Source organism: Bubalus kerabau, chromosome 4 (genome assembly GCF_029407905.1).
Source record: "Bubalus kerabau isolate K-KA32 ecotype Philippines breed swamp buffalo chromosome 4, PCC_UOA_SB_1v2, whole genome shotgun sequence".
NCBI lineage: Eukaryota > Metazoa > Chordata > Mammalia > Artiodactyla > Bovidae > Bubalus > Bubalus kerabau.
The window spans coordinates 63978175-64000308 of NC_073627.1; the positions used below are offsets into that span (position 1 = coordinate 63978175).

Below are 22134 nucleotides of genomic sequence, written 5' to 3' on the forward strand. Positions count from 1 at the left end.
GTTTTGTTTTTTTGTTTTTTTTTTGTTTTTTTTTTTTAGGATTTGAATTTTTTTTTTAATTTAATTTTATTTTTAAACTTTACAATATTGTATTAGTTTTGCCAAATATCGAAATGAATCCGCCACAGGTATACCTGTATTCCCCATCCTGAACCCTTCTCCCTTCTCCCTCCCCATACCCTCCCTCTGGGTCGTCCCAGTGCACGTCCCAGCCCCAAGCATCCAGTATTGTGCATGGAACCTGGACTGGTGACTCGTTTCATACATGATATTATACATGTTTCAATGCCATTCTCCCAAATCTCCCCACCCTCTCCCTCTCCCACAGAGTCCATAAGACTGTTCTATACATCATTGTCTCTTATGCTGTCTCGTACACAGGGTTATTGTTACCATCTTTCTAAATTCCATATATATATGTTAGTATACTGTATTGGAATCAGGCAGGGTCTTTTCTAGTGAGTTAGCTCTTCACATCAGTGGCCAAAATATTGGAGCTTCAGCTTTAGCATCAGTCCTGCAGATGAATATTCAGAGTGTTCCTTAGGTGGTCTAGGTCCACTTCTTACAAAAAGTGAGAGTTAGAGGGGTCTTGAAAGGATGCATCACATTTACATAAACAGAAAACAAAAGAGTAGTTTTTCAGTCATTTCTCTGACAACAATGTTCTTTTGCATTTCCAGGCCTTTGAGTAGGCAGTTCCTCTGCACAGGACACTCAACTCTCTTGCCCTGCTTATAGGCTTGTCAAATCCTACTTCTCCTTCAAGATTCAGTTCAGATGTCCACCACATCTCTGAAGCCCTCTCTGTGCCTTTACCTTGTCAGCATCACTATTTCCACTCCCAGACAGGATTATTCTCCTCAGGGTCCCACAGGATCTGGATATATGTCCTTGTTGCATACTACAGTTTTTTTATACTCAGAAGGTCTTTACATATCCAAGATTTTTCAAGGTCTCTGTCTTTCTTACCTATCTGTCTCCAGTAAAAGATGTGAGGCCCATCAGAGGATAGACACTATGTAGATGATTGGATGAATGAATGAGACTGTAGAAACAAACTCTGAACCAAATACAGCTGACCATTAGTATCTACCACCTAATTAAACCTGTGGGACAGGGATCAGGATGAATATAGAAAAAAACAGAGAAGTTGTAAGAGAAAAGAGACCCCTCTCAATGAGCAAACATACCTTCTTTGATGCTAGAGAAGGAGATAGAAAAAATCAACCTTCTCCTATCAGCCAGAGAGTGGCTATAGGATACCTTTCTTGTGCCACTTCTACTTGATACAAAGGACCGGGAACACCCAGGATGGCTCACTACTAGCCTTGCCATTGAGAGGGTTACTATGGAAGTCCCCTCAACCTGATGACATGCTGGGCAGCTGAGCACATTTCTCCTGAGACACATGGCTTGGGAAAAGGAAATCTTGACAGTCAAACATTCTAGAAAGGTGGAAGATATCCATTCTATTTCATGCAAACATTTCATGCAAGTTTAGTTTAGTTCAATCGCTCAGTCATGTACCACTCCTTGCAACTCCATGAACTGCACTATGCCAGGCTTCCCTGTCCATCATGTACTCCCGGAGCTTACTCAAACTCATGTCCATTGAATCACTGATGCCATCCAACCATCTCATCCACTGTCAGACCCTTCTCCTCCTACCTTAAATCATTCCCAGCATCAGGATCTTTTCAAATGGGAAAAGACCACATCAGGTGGCTAAAGTATTGGAGTTTCAGCCTCAACATCAGTCTTTCCAATGAATATTCAGGGCTGATTTTCTTTAGGATGGACTGATTGGTTCTCCGTGCAGTCCAAGGGACTCTCAGGAGTCTTCTCCAACACCACAGTTCAAAGGTATCAATTCTTTGGTGCTCAGCTTTCTTTATAGTCCAACTCTCACATCCATACATGACTATTGGAAAAACCATAGTTTTGACTAGATGGTCCTTTGTTGGCAAAGTAATGTCTTTGCTTTTTAATATGTTGTCTAAGTTGATCATAGCTTTTCTTCCAAGGAGCAAGCGTCTTTTAATTTCATGGCTGCAATCACCATCTGCAGTGATTTTAGAGCACCCCCAAAATAAAGTCTGTCACTGTTTCCATTGTTTTCCCATTTATTTTCCATGAAGTGATGGAACCAGAGGCTATGACCTTAGTTTTCTGAATGTTGAGTTTTAGGCCAACTGTTTCACTCTCCTCTTTAACTTTCACCGAGAGGCTCTTTAGTTCTTTGCTTTCTGCTGTAAGCGTGGTGTCATCTGCATACCTGAGGTTATTGACATTTCTGCCAGCAATCTTGATTTCAGCTTGTGCTTCTTCCAGTCCAGCATTTCTCATGATGTACTCTGCATATAAGTTAAATTATCAGGGTGACAATATACAGCCTTGACATACTCCTTTCCCAATTTGGAACCAGTGTGTTGTTCCATGTCCAGTTCTAACTGTGGCTTCTTGACCTGAATACAGATTTCTCAGGAGATAGGTAAGGTAGTTGGGTACTCCCATCTCTTTAAGAATTTTCCACAGTTTATTGTAATCCACAGTCAAATGCTTTGGCATAGTCAGTAAAGCAGAAATAGATGTTTTTCTGAAACTCTCTAGCTTTTTCGATGATCCAACATGTTGACAATTTGATCTCTGGTTCTCCCAGCTTTTCTAAATCCAGCTTGAACATCTGAAAGTCCATGGCTCACGTAAGGTTGAAGCCTGGCTTGGAGAATTTTGAGCATTACTTTGCTGGTATGTGAGAGGATTGCAATTGTGTGGTAGTTTGAACATTCTTTGGCATTGCCTTTCTTTGGGATTGGAATGAAAACTGACCTTTTCAATTCCTATGGCAACCACTGCATTTCCAAATTTTCTGGCAGATTGATTGCAGCACTTTCACAGCATCATGTTTCAGGATTTGAAATAGCCCAACTGGAATTCCATCACCTCCACTAGCTTCGTGAATAGTGATGTTCCCTAAGGCCCACTTGACCTTGCATTCCAGGATGTCTGGCTCTAAGTGAGTGATCACACCATCATAGTTATCTGGCTCATGAAGATCTTTTTTGTATATTTCCTCTGTGTATTCTTGTCACCTCTTCTTAATATCTTCTGCTTCTGTTAGGTCCATACCATTTCTGTCCTTTATTGTGCCCATCTTTGCATGCAATATTCTCTTGGTACCTCTAATTTTCTTGAAGAAATCTCTAGGCTTTCCCATTCTCTTGTTTTCCTCTATTTCCTCTCACTGATCATTGAAAAAGGCTTTCTTATCTCTCCTTGCTACTCTTTGGAACTCTGCATTCAAATGGGTATATCTTTCCTTCTCTCCTTTGCCTTTCACTTTGCTTCTTTTCACAGGTATTTGTAATGCTTCCTCGGACAACCATTTTGCCTTTTTGCATTTCTTTTTCTTGGAAATGGTCTCGATACCTGCCTCCTGTATAATGTCATGAATTTCCATCCATAGTACTTCAGGCATTCTGTCCATCAGATCTAACCCCTTGAATCTATTTTTCACTTCCTGTGTATAATACTAAGGGATTTGATTTAGGTCATGCCTGAATAATCTAGTGGTTTTCCCTCCTTTCTTCAAATTAAGTCTGAATTTGGCAATAAGGCATTCATAATCTGAGCCACAGTCACCTCCCAGTCTTGTTTTTGCTGACTGTAAAGAGCTTCTCCATCTTTGGCTGCAAATAAAATAATCAATCTGATTTTGGAATTGAACATCTGGTGATGTCCATGTGTAGAGTCTTCTCTTGTGTTGTTGGAAGAGGGTGTTTGCTATGACCAGTTCGTTTTCTTGGCAAAACTCTATTGGCCTTTGCCCTGCTTCATTCTGTATTCCAAGGTCAAATTTGACTGTTACTTCAGGTATTTCTTGACTTTCTACTTTTGCATTCCAGTCCTCTATAATGAAAAAGACATCTTTTCTGGGTGTTAGTTCTAGAAGTTTTTGTAGCTCTTCATAGAACCATTGAATTTCAACGTCTTCAGAATTACTGGTAATGGTTTAGACTTGGATTACTGTGATACTGAATGGTTTTCCTTGGAAACTAACAGAGATCATTCTGTTTTTTGAGATTTCATCTAAGTGCTTCATTTTGGACTGTTTTGTTGACTATGATGGCTACTCCATTTCTTCTAAAAAATTCTTGCCCACAGTAGTAGATATAATGGTCATCTGAGTTAAATTCACCCATTCCAGTCCATTTTAGTTCACTGATTCCTAAAACGACAATGCTCACTCTTGCCATCTCCTGTTTGAGCACTTCCAATTTACCTTGATTCATGGACCTAACATTCCAGGTTCCTATGCAATATTGCTGTTTCCAGAATCAGACTTTACTTGCATCACCAGTCACATCCACAACTGGATGTTGTTTTTGCTTTGGCTCTGTCTCTTCATTCTTTCTAGAGTTATTTCTCCTCTGACCTCCAGTAGGATATCAACCTCAGAGGTTCATCTTACAGTGTCCTATTTTTTGCCTTTTCATACTGTTCATAGGGTTCTCAATGCTATGGTTCTCAAACCACTGAAGTGGTTTGCCACTCCCTTCTCCAGTGGGTCACATTTTGTCAGAACTCTCCACCTTGACCCATCCATCTTAGGTGGACTTACATGGCATGGCTCATAGTTTCATTGAGTTAGACAAGGCTGTGGTCCATGTGATCAGATTGATTAGTTTTCTGTGATTGTGGTTTTCAGTCTATCTGCCCTCTGCTGGAAAAGGATGAGAGGGTTATGGAAGCTTCCTGATGGGAGAGCCTGACCTAGGGGAAAAGTGGGTCTTGTTCTGATGGGGGTGCCATGCTTAATAAATCTTTAAATTATTGTTTATTTATTAAATTTATTTATCAAAAAACTTTTAATCTTTCATGCAAAGATGGATACAATAAAGGACAGAAATGGTATGGACCTAACAAAAGCAGAAGATATTAAGAAGAGGTGGCAAGAATACACAGAAGAACTATATAAAAAAGATTTTTCACAACCCAGATAATCACGATGGTGTGATCACTCACCTAGAGCCAGACATCCTGGAATGCAAAGTCAAGTGGTCCTTAGGAAGAATCACTTCAAACAAAGCTAGTAGAGGTGATGGAATTCCAGTTGAGCTATTTCAAATTCTAAAAGATGCTGCTGTGAAAGTACTGCACTCAATATACCAGCAAATATGGAAAATGCAGCAGTGGCCATAGGACTGGAAAGTATCAGTTTTAATTACAATCCAAAAGAAAGGCAATGCTAAAGAATGCTCAAACTACCACACAATTGCATTCTACTCACACACAAGCAAAGTAATGCTCAACATTCTCCATGCCAGGCTTACACATGTGTACACGAACCACACTTGAATTTCCAGATGTTCAAACTGGATTTAGAAAAAGCAGAGGAACCAGAGATCAAATTGCCAACACTTGTTGTATCTTTGAAAAAGCAAGAGAGTTCCAGGAAAGCATCTACTTCTCCTTTATTGACTATGCCAAAGCCTTTGACTGTGTGGATCAAAACACACTGTGGAAAATTCTTCAAGAGATGGACACATGACCTGCCTCGTGAGAAATCTATATGCAGGTCAAGAAGCAACAGTTAGAACTGGACATGGAACCACACCCTGGTTCCAAATCGGGAAAGGAGTAAGTCAAGGCTGTGTATTGTCACCCTGCTTATTTAACTTACATGCATAGTACATAGTGAGAGATGCTAGAATGGATGAAGCACAAGCTGGAATCAAGATTGCCAGGAGAAATATCAATAACCTCAGATATGCAGATGACACCACCCTTATGGCAGAAAGTAAAGAACTAAAGATCCTCTTGATGAAAGTGAAACAGGAGAGTGAAAAAGCTGGCTTAAAACTCAACATTCAAAGAACTAAGGTCATGGCATCTGTTTCCATCACTTCATGGCAAATAGATGGGGAAATAAGGGAAACATTGACAGACTTTATTTTGGGGTGCCCTAAAATTACTGCAGATTGTGACTGCAGCCATGAAATTAAAAGACACTTGCTCCTTGGGAGAAAAGTTATGACCAACCTAGAAATCATAGTAAAAAGAAGAAACATTACTTTGCCAAAAAAGGTTTGTCTCATCAAAGCTATGGTTTTTCCAGTAGTCATATATGAATGTGAGAGTTGGACTATAAAGAAAACTTCCCCAGCGACCTAAAAAATGTAATTCTTTTGAAATTATGACTATTTACTTCCCTAAAGTGATGTCTTTCCTAAAGATGACACTCATAGGATCATTCAGTGGACATTATGTCCAGTCCTGTGTGCTACTGAAAGGCAGCATGCTTGTCCCCACACCATATTCCAGGCATTGATAGCACTTAGTGGCCATTCACATCCTTGGTTCTGAACATTGTTCTTCATTCTACTCCTGAGCCTCTTGGTATCACCTGCATGGTTCATCCTACATTTTCATCCCTTCCCTCTTTGAACTTGACATTTGGCACTTATATTCTAGCTACAACCCTGATCTTGCTTATCACAATTCAAGTACTCCAGTAAAAGATATATCCTGAGATAGCCTGAATAAATACATACCCAGGTTTGATTCATCCTGGCATTCATCCTTCCACTAACCTATGTAAATGGCAACTTACTCATTTGGCCCAATCTTATAATTAGGAACTGGAAACCATCTTTGAAGGCTCATTGATAAAGCTGAATTACTGTTGTTGGTCTAATTTTTTGTCAATCAACTATTCACTCTTTGTTTCATTAAGTGGGGACCTAACTTCATGAGCAGTCTTTATTCATAGACTGTGGTATAAGGGGGATAAACCATTTGTTATTAAAAAAAGAGAGAGAGAGATAACTGATGTAACCAAGGGAGAGATGTACCAAAATAAGGATCAAGACAGATGGGTTTCAATCTATCAAAGACCATGAGGCATTGGGTAAGTCCCTCACTTCCTGATCTTCCAATCATAAAATGAAGGAGTTGTGCCACATGATCTCCAAGACACCTTCCAGGTTCAATATGTTTTGATTCTTTTATTACCAATGTGTCTTTATGAGATTCCATTTTCTCATTTGGAAAATAGTGTTAATACCTAGTCCAAACTTCCTCCCAGGGCTATTGTGAGTGTCAAATAAGAAAGTGGATGGGAGCATGTGTACACCCATGGCGGATGCATGTCAATGTATGGCAAAACCAATACAATATTGTAAAGTAAAAATAAATAAATAAATATATACATATATGATTTTTTAAAAAAAGAGAAAGTGGATGAAAGACCACAATATACTTTAAATTTTGATATGTGGGCATAAAATCTGACACCATCCCACAGCCTAAGATTTAGCAGAGTTACTTACATGAACTGAGATGGTGAATATGCATCCTTCTTCCTCATTTCTTCAATTAAACTTTCAAATCATACAAAATAGACCTGGATTAAAAGAACACCCACATCTGCCCTGATGTAAGGTACTTGTAAAGGAAAAAATGTCACAAACCCACAAGATTGGAATTGACCTTGATGTTGGAGTAAGAAGTTGGTCTAGTGGAATCTGGCCAAATCACTGAAAGAGTTGAGGAAACCTGAGCATGAACAAACATTTGCATAGTGTCTGTTGTGATCTGTCATTCTTGGCACATTATTATTAGCTCAGTCTTTGGAATAATGTTGTGAAGATATACTTGATTGTTATTATTATTACTATTACTTCTGCTGCATTCATCTCAGTGGTGGAAAACTAGAGCTCAGAAATCACATACTATTCCAAAGCTCAGAACCAAATTGCAGTCTATCTAGTCCTCAACACCCACCTCATCACTTCTTTAAAAGGCTGGAAAATGCAGGTTCATCTCCATCGCATATACTTAACCTCTTAAATCATGAAGGATAGACATCTGCAAAAGGGTTTTAACCTCTCTAAGACAGAGACAGCTCTCCTTCCCATTCAGAAACATTCAAGAAAAACAATTACTGACACCTACTGTATCCGTATCCTATATTAGGTTTTGAGATTACAGGGAGAAATACAAAATAGATCTTGCCTTTAAATCCCCAGTGACTCAACTTCCCAGTCTGGTTTTCAACAATAGGCTGAGTTCAAGTGTCATCTAAGTTCAGTGATGAGTGATATAATTATTGCACAAGTTTTTGTGAGGACAAGTTAAAAAGAAAAAGGAGGGGAGCCATCTGGGAGTTTAAAATTTCATGCTTCAATTTGCAATGTCATGCATCATTTATGTGGGGGTTTTGGTGGCATTTATTTATTGAAAGCCCATTTATCCTGGACTCTCTCCAGTGCTGTGTGATATTTTATAATTCATCAAGTTCCTTTTCTCCATAATGTAGTTTTGCATGCATGCTGACATGCGGTATCCTTAGATGAGCTCTCAGAAGGAAAAAAGAGACTACAGTGAGATCAGAGGAAAGGTGTGACCTTTCTGGGGACTGCCTACTGTTTCCAGTTTACAATGCTGTGCTAAAAAAAAAAAAAAAGTACAAAAGCCTTCCTTACTGAAGTAAGTTTCCAAAAATGGCAGCTTAGATTTCATAGATTACTCCCATAACACTGTAACTAATTTTCCATGTCCACATCCTACTTAAGATCCTCGTGTCTGCATTGTCAAACCTTGAAAGAACAAAACTTGATAAGCTGGGCCTGGTGAATCTTGGACTTTTTGTCAAAGGTAAAAGCAATTTTTCAGCAGCAATCCTGAAGGGTGTATAAAGGAACAGATTTTATATTCAGTTCAACATTTATTGCAGCTTATAATTTAGTAGGGGAGGTAGCATATGCTTAAAATACCTTTCTACAAATAATGTGAAAGGAATTGCAGCTAATGGGGCAAAATGAGGTTCCCAAGTTTATACATTTAGCAAATGGTGATGTATTACTTAAACCATGGTACTGACATCACCTGAAAGGGTAGCTCTGTTACTTTCACCAGCAAGGGTTCAATCCTGGAGGGAGAAGAGGAGAAGGAGAAAGGACCCAAAGGAATAACACTGGCATTTTTTTCTTTTTTCTCTCTTTTTTTCCTCTGAAAAAGTGTGACTTTTTTGATGCAAAAGAGGGAACTGTGAATATTTTAGACATCTTTTCTTTGGATATAGTTTCATACCCAGGTACGTTTCTTCTCCCCCAAAATATTTCCTTAATCTTATCACCTTCAGGCCCCAGACTCTCCCCACTCCAACCAAATTCCTCTGAAAATGACTCAAGGAGCTGTCATGTGTAAACCTCATTTGCTATATCAAATCTGGAGGGAAAATCCCTCAGTGAGGTGGCCGAAGGGACTGTCCTCAGGTGAGGAGTAAGAAAAATAAAGCAGAGCCATTTTTTACATTGTTTTGAAGAGCATTTATTAAGTCAAAAAATAATAACACAAAATTCTGAATGAAATTTATTGGAAAGTGAAAGTCACTCAGTCCTGTCCAACTCTTTGCAACCCCATGGATTTCCAGGCCAGAATACTGGAGTGGGTAGCCTTTCATTTCTCCAGAGGGTCTTCCCAACCCAGGGATCTGCAGTGATTTGGGAGCCCCCCAAAATAAAGTCTGACGCTGTTTCCACTGTTTCCCCATCTATTTCCCATGAAGTGGTGGGACCAGATGCCATGATCTTCGTTTTCTAAATGTTGAGCTTTAAGCCAACTTTTTCACTCTCCACTTTCACTTTCATCAAGAGGCTTTTGAGTTCCTCTTCACTTTCTGCCATAAGGGTGGTGTCATCTGCATACCTGAGGTTATTGATATTTCTCCCAGCAATCTTGATTCCAGTTTGTGTTTCTTCCAGTCCAGCATTTCTCATGATGTACTCTGCATATAAGTTAAACAAACAGGGTGACAATATGCAGCCTTGACATACTCCTTTTCCTATTTGGAACCAGTCTGTTGTTCCATGTCCAGTTCTAACTGTTGTGATCTCCAGTAGCATATTGGGCACCTACTGACCTGGGGAGTTCCTCTTTCAGTATCCTATCATTTTGCCTTTTCATACTGTTCATGGGGTTCTCAAGGCAAGAATACTGAAGTTGTTTGCCATTCCCTTCTCCAGTGGACCACATTCTGTCAAATCTCTCCACCATGACCCACCCATCTTGGGCTGCCCCACCGGCATGGCTTAGTTTCATTGAGTTAGACAAGGCTGTGGTCCTAGTGTGATTAGATTGACTAGTTTTCTGTGAGTATGGGTTCAGTGTGTTTGCCCTCTGATGCCCTCTTGCAACACCTACCGTCTTATTTGGGTTTCTCTTACCTTGGGCGTGGGGTATCTCTTCATGGCTGCTCCAGCAAAGTGCAGCCATTGCTCCTTACCTTGGACGAGGGGAATCTCCTCACCGCTGCCCCTCCTGACCTTCAATGCGGGATAGCTCCTCTAAGCCCTCCTGCGCCCGTGCAGCCATGGCTCCTTGGACGTGGGGTTGGTCCTCCCGGCCACCACCCCTGGCCTCAGTCGTGCAGTTGCTCCTCCCTCCCATCACCCCTAGCCTGGGGCTTGGGGCATGGGGTATCTCCTCCCTGCCGCCGCCCCTGACCTCAGACACGGGGTAACTCCTCTCATCGCCGCCCCTGGCCTCGGGCATGGGTTGCTCCTCCCAGCCACCGCCCCTATATACTGGAGAAGGGAATGGCAATCCACTCCAGTATTCTTGCCTGGAGAACTCCATGTACAGAGAAGCCTGGCGGGCTACAGTCCATGGGTTTGCAAAGATTTGCACAAGACTGAGCAACTAACACGTGTGTATATACAAGAAAGGAGCCGGGCTTGCTTGGGAGATGAGAAAAAGTATCCCGGAAGAATGGTGGGTAAGCTTTTCATAGAAAAATGAGTGATTCTCCCTGGGCAGAGGATGGGAAAAAGACAAGTGGTTCATACAGAGGTCTTGTTACAAGAGGACTAAGAGTTTAAGGGGCAAAGAAAGGAATCAAGACTTGCTGTAAAACTAAATGTTAGAAAAGGTCATAAAGGCCTTCTTAAGCATGTTAATCTTTAGCCTAAAAAGAATAGGAGTCCCTCCTCAGAGGACAAATTAGAAGAGAAAAAAGACAGATTTTCTTTTGAAGGGCCCACTCTCTCTCACTCTGCCTACATTATAGGAGGTAGATTGGAGGGGGTAAGTGTACAGAGGAGACTACTTAATATATTATTGCAGTATTTGCATTTCTGTGATGAGCTTGTTTTACACTGAATTCATCTGGATGTAGAATCTTACTATGTCTGACCTGGAAAAGATCTCAGATCGGTAGTTCAGCTACATTATTTTATGGATGAAAAGATTGGCCTAGAGAGAAGTGACTCGCCCAAGACCACATGGCCAATTAAATCACAGAATAAGCACTCAAACCAAGGTTTTCTGACCTAGATTCTTGTGTCTCTAACTATTGTTTTAGTATTATATCTTCCATGTTTGACAGGAGTAAGTACTCAGATTATGTTGGATGATTTAACAGAGAGGAAAACGGATGGATGGAAGGATAGAAGGTTGCATGAATGGCTTTAGAAAGAAGGATGATAAGGCAGTTCTATTTCCAGTTTTTTAAGGAATCTCCACACTGTTCTCCATAGTGGCTGTACTAGTTTGCATTCCCACCAACAGTGTAAGAGGGTTCCCTTTTCTCCACACCCTCTCCAGCATTTATTATTTGTAGACTTTTGGATCACAGCCATTCTGACTGGTGTGAAATGGTACCTCATAGTGGTTTTGATTTGCATTTCTCTGATAATAAGTGATGTTGAGCATCTTTTCATGTGTTTGTTAGCTGGGCATACACACTGAGGAAACCAGAAGGGAAAGAGACACATGTACCCCAGTGTTCATTGCAGCACTGTTTATAATAGCCAGGACATGGAAGCAACCTAGATGTCCATCAGCAGATGAATGGATAAGAAAGCTATGGTACACAATGGAGTATTACTCAGCCATTAAAAAGAATACATTTGAATCAGTTCTAATGAGGTGGATGAAACTGGAGCCTATTATACAGAGTGAAGTAAGCCAGAAAGATAAACACCAATACAGTATACTAACACATATATATGGAATTTAGAAAGATGGTAACAATAACCCTGTGTACGAGACAGCAAAAGAGACACTGATGTATAGAACAGTCTTATGGACTCTGTGAGAGAGGGAGAGGGTGGGAAGATTTGGTAGAATAGCATTGAAACATGTAAAATATTATGTATGAAACGAGTTGCCAGTCCAGGTTCGATGCACGATACTGGATGCTTGGGGCTGGTGCACTGGGACGACCCAGAGGGATGGTATGGGGAGGGAATGGGGAGGGAATATGGAGGAGGGTTCAGGATGGGGAACACATGTATACCTGTGGCGGATTCATTTTGATATTTGGCAAAACTAATACAATTATGTAAAGTTTAAAAATAAAATAAAATTTAAAAAAAAAAAAAGAAAAGAAAGAAGGATGATCTTTCTTTGACACTCCAAACACCCATAGCAACAGTTGAAAGAGAAGTCATTTTCCTTTAGTGGGACTTATACTTCACAACTTGTCATCAGCCAACATTAATTGATCTATTAGATACAGGGTATCCTACCAGAGGTTTATCTCAGACCAATTGGACATTCTTCTTTGTCCTCAGAGCACTAAACTGGAGACCTCATTCCAGCTCCTAGTTAGCTACTTTCTCCACATAAACCTCCGCCTCGTCTTCTACCAAATGGACCACAGTAATTTGTGCACAGGAAATTCCAAATAAGATATACACAGAACACTTAAAATTGGATTATTTAAGGAATGTGTTTTACAAAAAGACTGTTTATAAAGACATGAATATGAGGGAGCCTCCTGGAATAATACACTAATCCAGGGGTTGCTTGGAGGCACAAAGGGAGGGAGAGGTTAACAGAAGCTGGAAAGAGAGAAATTCTTGCGAGGTTGGCAGCCCTGAAAGAAGCAGTGTACCTTTGGGACACAGCCAGCTCAAGATGACTTCACAGGGCAGGAAACAGGGACATAAGGACCTGATCACCCTGGCCTCTTCCCTCTGATATTTTTTTTTTCCAGGGCTGCCATTAGTGGAACCCCAAGATAGCTAGAGGGCATGTGAGGTTCAAATTGGTGCAGTGCACAAGTTGGGCTCCCCAGGTAGAGTGTAGAAGGATGGAGAGGGGCTCTGGGGGCACAAATAGAAGCCACCAGACACAGCACCTGCTCTACCTGCATGGAAATGTAATATGTCCATGGAGGGATAGGTGTCCTGTAACGCAGAGAATGCCAAACTAGTAAAAAGTTATTAAATAGCTTGAAAATAAGAACTGTCACCATCCCTCTATATGCTATTTAGTGTGCCCCCCCAAAAGGGGTGAGAATTATATAAAAGAAGAGGCAGAGTAAGATCTACTTTTCTCTTCTTCAAATTGAATGATAAGGAGCTGGGTTTCAAGGCAGTAAACCTGAGAATCTTTGTTTGAATGTGTATCTACCAACTACCAGATGAGTCATCACAATGATTCCTCTCTCTGCCTCTGTGCCCTTGTCTGTACTACAAGGCCATAATGCCCACCTAACAGCGTGCTATGAGATTTTAAGGTGATAGAAAGGGAAATTCATAATGCCTGGTACATAGTAGGTGCTCAAGAAATATATTATTATGTGAATGAATTAATGATTACCAGTATCCCTCTGGCTCTTGGATGATAGGAGTCTGATTCACTAGACTGATTACCAAGTTCTGAGAAAGGACATCTGAAGGAGGAAATAAGCTGAGGACAAAACTAAGGCAGGACAGGTGGTTGGGGAAGGAAACTGTGACTGCACGCTCTGCAGAAAGAAGGGTTCTGAATGGAGGTAACACATCTAAAAACTTTATCTCTCTTCATACAGACTTCAGCAAGTTGTGGCAGCCTCTAGTAAGTGAAATTTGAATATAAGCTAGAAACTTTAATAGAATGTCCAATTTGTCAAAGTAAGATTCTTCTGGCAATACATTAGAAAAATTACTGTGAAATTACCTTTCTTGGTCAGTTTCCAATATGAATAGATACCTGATAATTAGTTGTTATGAAAATTTCATTTAGGGTTAAAAATGATATTTTAAAAATTAAGAACTTGAGGGAAGGAAGTTGACATTTGTTAAGTATCTTGGGATTCAACCAGTGCACGTAACAAAGGTTCCAATCTTTACTTAGGGAAAGTAAGCAATAAACAAGAGCTTAGGGAAACAGACAATAAACAAGAAACATATAAAAATTAAATTATTATTATGACTTGAATTGTGGCTTCCAAAAGGTTATGTTCAAGATCTAACTCCCAGTACCTGTGAATATGACCTTATTTGGAAACAAGATCTCAGCAGATTTAATCATTCTAGCTAAGGTGATATCATCAGGGTGGGCCTTCATCTAAGGACTAGTGTCCTTATAAGAAGAGGGAAATTTTGACACATGCAAACAAAAAATAGCCACATTAAGATGGAGGCAGAGACTGGAATTATGCTGCCACAACCCAAGTATTGCCAAAGATTGCTGGCTCTCTTCAGAAACTAGGAGAGAGGAATGGGTCAGAATCTTCCTCAAAGACACCAAAAGTAGTCAACCCTGCCCACACCTAAGTTTGGACTTCTAGTTTCCAGAACTGTGAAGGATAGTTGCTGTACAATATTATACATGTTACAAGTGTACAATACAGTGATTCACAATTTTTAAAGGCTATACTCCATTTATAGTTATTACAAAATATTGTAATATTGCCATCACTTCATGCAAACAGATGGGGGGAAAATGGAAACAGTGACAGGCTTTATTGTCTTGGGCTCCAAAATCACTATGAACAATTGCTGCAGCCATGAAATTAAAAGACGCTTGCTCCTTGGAAAGAAAGTTATGAGAAAACTAGATATTGTATTAAAAAGAAAAGACATCAGTTTGTAGGCATCAGTTTGCCTACAAAGATCCTTATAGTCAAAAGCATAGTTTTTCCAGTAGTTATGTACAGATGTGAGAGTTGGACCGTAAGGAAAGCTGAACACTGAAGAATTGATGCTTTCAAACTGTGGTGCTGGAGAAGACTCTTGAGAGTCCCTTGGACAGCAAGGAGATCAAACAAGTCAATCCTAAAGGAAATCAACCCTGAGTATTCATTGGAAGAACTGATGCTGAAGCTGAAGCTCAAATATATTGGTCTCCTGATGCAAAGAGCAGACTCATTGGGGAAGACCCTAATGCAGGGAAAGATTGAGGGTGGGAGGAGAAGAGGGTGACAGAGGATAAGATGGTTGGATGGAATTATTGACTTAAAGGATGTGAGTTTGAGCAAACTCCAGAAGACAGTGAAGGACAGGGAAGCCTGTCATGCTGCAGTCCATAGGGTCGCAGAGTCAGACATGACTGAGCGACTGAGCAACAACAAAAATATATTGGCTATATTTCTCATGTTGTACAATATATACTAATAGCTTCAGTTTAGTTCAGTCACTCAGTCATGTCCGACTCTTTGCGACCCCATGAACCACAGCACGCCAGGCCTCCTTGTCCATCATCAGCTCCTGGAGTTTACCCAAACCCATGTCCATTGAATTTGTGATGTCATCCAACCATCTCATGCTCTGTCATCCCCTTCTCTTCCTGCCCTCAATCTTTCCCAGCATCAGGATCTTTTCAAATGAGTCAGCTCTTCACATCAGGTGGCCAAAGTATTGGAGTTTCATCTTCAACATCAGTCCTTCCAATGAACACCCAGGACTTATCTGGATGTTTAGGATGGACTGGTTGGAAACCCTCAAGAGTCTTCTCTAACACCATAGTTCAAAAGCATCAATTCTTCAGTGCTCAGCTTTCTTTATAGTCCAACTTTCGCATCCATACATGACTACTGGAAAAAAACATGACCTTGACTAGATTATACACCTAATAGTTTGTACCCTTAATCTCCTACCCCTATATTGCTCTTCCTCCTTCCCTCTCCCCACTAGTGGTAACCATTAGCTTTTTCTCTATATCTGTGTCTGCTTCATTTTTGTTATATTAAGTAGTTTGTTGTACTTTTTTGGTTCCACTTATAAGTGATATCATAGTTTTTTTTCTTTCTCTGTTGAACTTAATTTACTCAGCATAATGCCCTCCAAGTCCATCCATGTGACTGCAAATGGCCAAACTTTATTTTTTTTAAAGGCTGAGTAGTGTTTCATTGTGGTATATATATTTTTCTTTATCCATTCTTCTGTTGATGGATATTTAGGCTACTCTCATATCTTGGCAATTGTAAAAAATGATGCTGTCATCTTTGGGATGTATGTATCTTTTCCCATTAGTATTATTTTCTTTTTTTGATATACACCCAGGAATGGAATTGCTGGACCATATGGTAGCTCCTATTTTTAGTTTTTTGAGATACCTCCATGCTGTTTTCTACAGTGCCTGCACCAATTTACATTACCAACAATGTCGAGCATTCCCTTTCTCCACAACCAACATTTGTTATTTCTGCTCTTTTTGACGATAACCATTCTAGTTGGTGTGAAGTGACATCTCATTGTGATTTGTATTCGCATTTACCTAATTATTAGCTGCAGTCCATGGAGTTGCAAAGAGTTGAACACATCTTAGAAATTGAACTGAATTGATAATTGGTGATGTTGAGCACCTTTGCATATGCATGTTAGCCATCTGCATTTCCTCTTTGGAAAAATGTCTACTCAGTTCATCTGCCATTTTTTAATTGGGTTGTTTTTGTTTTTGATGTTGAGTTGTGTAAGCTGTTTATATATGTTGGGTATTAATCCCTTATCAGTCATATCTCTTGCAAATATTTTCTTCCCTTCAGTAGATTGTCTTTTTGTTTTGTCAATGGTTTCCAGTGCTGTACAAAAGTTTTTAAGTATCATTAGGTCCCATTTGTTTATTTTTGCTTTTATTTACTTTACTTTAGAACACAGATCTGATTTTTTTTTTTTTTTTTAGTATATTGCTGTGATAAATTTTTGTTGTTTTAGTTTGTCGTAATTTGTTATGACAGCCTGGGGAAGCTAACACATGTAGTATATTGAAAGATGGCAATTGCTACAGAGAAAAGTAATATATGAAGTGTGATGAGAAGGATGAAGAAGGAAGAAGGCAGGTGGGCAGCCAAGGCAGGTCTAAAGAAAGTGGGGCAGGCAGCTTGGAGAAGGTGAGACATAAGCAAAACTTGAGGGTATGAGGTGAGCCAAGCAGATATGGGAGATGACTATGCCATGCAGGAAGCAGATGTGGTGGAGACCTCATGGTGGAGTGCGCCACATTTGAGGAAAACCAAGGAGACCAATGTGACAGGAGTATGAACAACCAGAGTTGACCATGGGGTCAGATCATGGCACAGCCCTGTTGGCCATTGCCAGGGTTTATACTCTCACATGCGCTTGGGTAGGGAGCTGTGGGATGGTTCTGAGAGTTGCAGTCACAGTCTGGAAAAGGACTGAAAATGCTCACTTTTCTGCTGTATTGAGAACAGATGGAAGCAAGTGAAGGATACAAGGAGGGAACCTGTTAGAGGCCAGCACAGCAATTCAGCTAAGAGCACTCCCTGTGCAGAGATCTTTGCCAGTTCCCCCAGCAAGACCCTGCCAGTTAGGGGACAGAGCTGGTGTTCCCTGTCTGGTTCTCTCCTCAGCATCAATCACCTAGCAGGCCCATCACCTAAAGGTCTGGTTTCTAACCACAGACTTGACGTAAACTGGCTCTGAGACCTGGTGAGGAAAGAAGGGTTTCACTTTGCATGAACTCCTGTGTTTCATTGCCCTTAACTCTAATGTCTACCTCTTAGGGATATTGCAGAAATGATATGAAGGAACAACTATGGAAGCATTAAAAAGCATAAAGCACTAGATAAATGCAAGTGATTGGAAACAGTACGAATAATAGTCACCTCTCTTTACCCTGCAACCACCAGTCTATAAATACTGCTAAAATAACTTGTAAATGAATATACTGATTTCTATGAGGAGATGAAACTGGTGTACACATAACTGGGAATGATTTATCATTTAATAGAATTCATTTTTTAAAAAGATCAGTGATATCAGTGATACCCTGTCGCCATAGGCTATCTGTTGGGCTAGGGACGTGGCCTTTTCAGGCAGAACTGTACCTTCAGGTGGGACAGCAGTTTACCAACATATTGTAACTTAACTCATTGGATTCTTCTATAAGGCTATTTTTATTTTTAATGAAGACTAGCTTTGTTCTTGATGCTTGGGAGAGATGTCTTGGTTGAAGCTAAGTGAAGGATGGGTGTGAGGTCAGAGGACACCTGCTGGCAGACAGGTACTCACATGAATTGAGGCCCTGGAAGCTGCCCACATCTCTGAAGGAAGAGGGAGGAGTTTGGCTCAAATGAAGCTTGGAGCAAAGACCAGAGAGAAAGGTGACAATGGGGAGCAGGTTCACATCTGTCATATGTTTGTTCTAAGTCCTAAGTAAAACTGAAAAGGACACACAATTTGTCACACAGTCTTGAAAGGCTTAGAGCACAAGTTGTTTTGCTTCAGGGTCCAGGTGAGCCTTGGCAACAGAGAGTAGAGGAGAGGAACATTTTCTTCCTTTCTGGGGAGAACAAAGCAATAGTAGTCAGAGTCAATGATGGAAGAGCAATAGTAGTAGATACTGTATTGGGCAATGAGAAAGCAGCAGCATGATCTGCTGGATCAGGAGGGTGGCAAGGAAGCAGTATCCCATGGAGGGCTCCTCATGACTTCAAGTATCTGAAACCACTGAAAGCCTGGAGCTGGAGAATAGGATCAGACTGGTAACAGGGACCACTTTATGTTGTTGGGTTAGTCACTCAGTTGTGTCCGACTCTTCATGACTCCATGGACTGGGGCCCACCAGGCTTCTCTTTCCATGGGATTTTCCAGGCAGGAATACAGGAGTGGGTTGTCATTTCCTTCTGCAGGGACCCCTTTAGGGTCTCATGAATGACTACACAAGATAAGAGTGTCAGGAGAGGGAGCTGAGGTCCTGCTGCTGTGCAGGGGTGTCAGTAGTAAAGTTGGAGTATTAGAATTGCTCATAATCCCAGGATGAAGAAAACTGGGGAAGTGGGGTACACATCAATAATAGCTAATTTCACTGCAGTAACTGAAAGATTTAATTCTTGTATATATTCATTTATTTACTTATTCATTATTTCATTCAATAGATATTTGTGGTGGCCTTCCCTGGTGGCTCAGATGGTAAAGAATCTGATTGTAATACAGGAGACGTGGGCTTGATCCCTGGGTTGGGAAGATCCCCTGGAGGAGGGTGTGGCAACCTACTCCAGTATTCTTGCCTGGAGCATCTCCGTGGAGAGAGAAGCCTGGAGAGCTACAGTTCATGGGCTTGCAAAGAGTTGGACATGACTGAGTGACTAAGCATAAGTACTATATGCCAGGCTCTCTTCTAGTTGTCAGGGACACATCAGCCAGAAAAAGCAAAGCGAATGGTCTCAGGAGTGGGTGGAAGAGGGTGCAGAACTAATTAGTGTAGTCAAGATAGACCTCATGGAGGAGGAAACATGCAAGCCAACATTTGAAGAGGTAAGACACTGGGTATCTGAGTGAGACATGTTTTGAGCAAAGGGAAGAGCTGGTGCAAGTCTCTGAAGTAGGCACTTGCCTGATGAGTTTGAGGAATAGCCAGGAGGTCAATGCAGCTGGAGATGAGTGTGCAATGGAAGGATATCATAGAATTAAGTGTCATGGCAGTCTGAGTGCAGGTTGGAAAAGGCTTTCCATGAGCATTTCAGAAGGGGGTGAGTTTATTAAAAATAAAGAGTAGAGATAATGAATGTGCCCTGCACACAGTGCTCTGACCACCTGACAGAGTTGATGCTTTTCATGGGTTAGCAGTCAATTTTTATAGCCTCAAGACAGAAAATTTCTGCTGAAAGTTGTTATTAAGATAGAGTGCTATAGCGTGACTACTGGTGTGGACATTTTTGCCTAATTTGAGGTCAAAAACCCTGTTGGTGATGATCAGGGTGACTTTTTACAATTTGTTTTAGGCTCTGCTTCTGTGGCCTTGGTGCAAGGCTTTGCACCTGTGACCTTGGGATAGGACTCCACAATAAGTTCAGAAAGGAATGGGAGGTCTAGGTTGTGTAGGACATTTGACACATTTAATCCTCAGAATAAAAATTGAAATAGACACTGAAATCCACTGGTATAGGCCATAGAGCTCAGCCTCTACAAATCATGAGACCGCATGAACCAAGTGAAGATCAAGAAAATTACATTCTGTGTGGATGAAACAGTTGGTGCAAGATTCCAAACATGGGAATGAACTTGATGTTTGAGGTCAGAATGTTTAGGCCTCATGGATAAGAGAGGAACGATATAAAATGAAATTATAAAGATGAGATGCAAAAGGTCATGGAGGGCTTCGAAATTCAGGATACTTAGCTTGGATTTTATTCTATATGGAATGGAAGCCATCAGATGTTTCTACGCAGAGTATGACATGGCCTGGTTTTAACTGTAAGACCACTTTGGATATCAAAAGGAGAACAGATGAGGGAGAAGCTAAATATAAGCAGACAGAACCTGGTGGTCCAGGTTAAGAGTCTGTCTGCCAATGCAGGGGACACCGGCTTCAATCCTTGGTCCAGGAAGTTCCCACATGCTGCAGACACCATAGCTACTGAACTTTCACTCTAAAACATGTGCTCCACAACAAGAAAAGCCACCACAATGAGAAGCCTGCACATCATGACTTGAGAGTGGCCCCAGCCTGCCAAAACTAGAGAAAGCCCACATCCAGCAATGAGGACCCAGCACAGCCAAAAATAAATAAATAAACATTAAAAAAAAGCAGATATTAAATGATCCAGTTTAGGCTGGATGGTTGGAGATTGCTGTTATTTTCAAGTTAGATTTGAAGAATTTGTTGATAGCTTGGATATAGATACTCAGAGAAAGAGCAAAAGAGCAAGAATAAGAATAAAGTTTAGTGGATGGGGAGGCCTGGACAGAACCAGGCATAGAGTGGGGATATAATTGTGTTTGACCCTGTTAATTTTAAGACACCAATTATATTAGAGTCAATCTTAAAGGAAATCAGTCCTGAATATTCACTGGAAGAACTGATGTTGAAACTGAAAATCCAGTACTTTGGCCTCCTGAGGTGAAGAATGGACTCATTGGAAAAGACCCTGATGCTGAAAAAGATTGAAGGTGGGAGGAGAGGGGGATGACAAAGGATGAGATGGTTGGATGAGATCACCAATGCGATGGACATGAGTTTGAGTAGACTTCAGGAGTTGGTGACGGACAGGGAGGCCTGACGTGCTGTAGTTCATGGGGTTGCAAAGAGTCAGACATGACTGAATGAGTGAACTGAACTGAATTGAGTAAAGAAGTCTAAAGCAGAGGTTTTCAAACTTGGTTGAACACTGGAATCACCTGCACATTGAACTCATTGATGCCTGGGTTCCACCCCCAAAGATTCTGACTAATTGGTCTAGGGTGTGGTCTGAATGTTGAGATTTTTGAAAATATCACTGTCAGGTGATTCCAGTATTTAGATAACTTTGAGATCCACTGACCTAGAGCTTCAGAGAAAGGCTGCTGCTGCTGCTAAGTCACTTCAGTCATGTCCGACTCTGTGTGACCCCATAGAGAGCAGCCCACCAAGCTCCCCCGTCCCTGGGACTCTCCAGGCAAGAACACTGGAGTGGGTTGCCATTTTCTTCTCCAATGCAGGAAAGTGAAAAGTGAAAGTGAAGTCCCTCAGTCGTGTCCGACTCCCAGCGATCCCATGGACTGCAGCCTACCAGGCTCCTCCATCCATGGGATTTTCCAGGCAAGAGTACTGGAGTGGTGTGCCATTGCCTTCTCCGTCAAAGAAAGGCTAGAAAGGCTAATTAAAGATTTAATTTTAAATGTTGACAGATTATAGATGATACTTAAGGTCAAGGAACTGATTGAGATTCTTTGCAAAGGTAGTGAGACTGGATAAGATCAAGGTCCAAGCCCTCAGGTGGCACCAAAGCATGGGGCACATCAATGTTTAGAGATTGACCAAAGGAGCTTATGAAAGAGCATGAGAAGCAGCAGCCAGGACTTAACTCACAGAATGTTCAGCAGGTGATTTTCATTTGTCGTTTGTCTTTGTGGAGCATAGGGTACCTGTAAGGCAGGCATTACTCTGATCATTCTTCTCCCTCTGACTTTTCTGGGG

The 22134-nt window shown here is 41.0% G+C and overlaps 1 protein-coding gene across 1 annotated transcript in view; it reads left to right on the forward strand.

Moving 5' to 3' along the window:
* Positions 1-22134, forward strand: part of CA10 (carbonic anhydrase 10) — an 841230-nt gene that overhangs the window by 707984 nt on the left and 111112 nt on the right. The gene's annotated exons all lie outside the window — the stretch shown is intronic.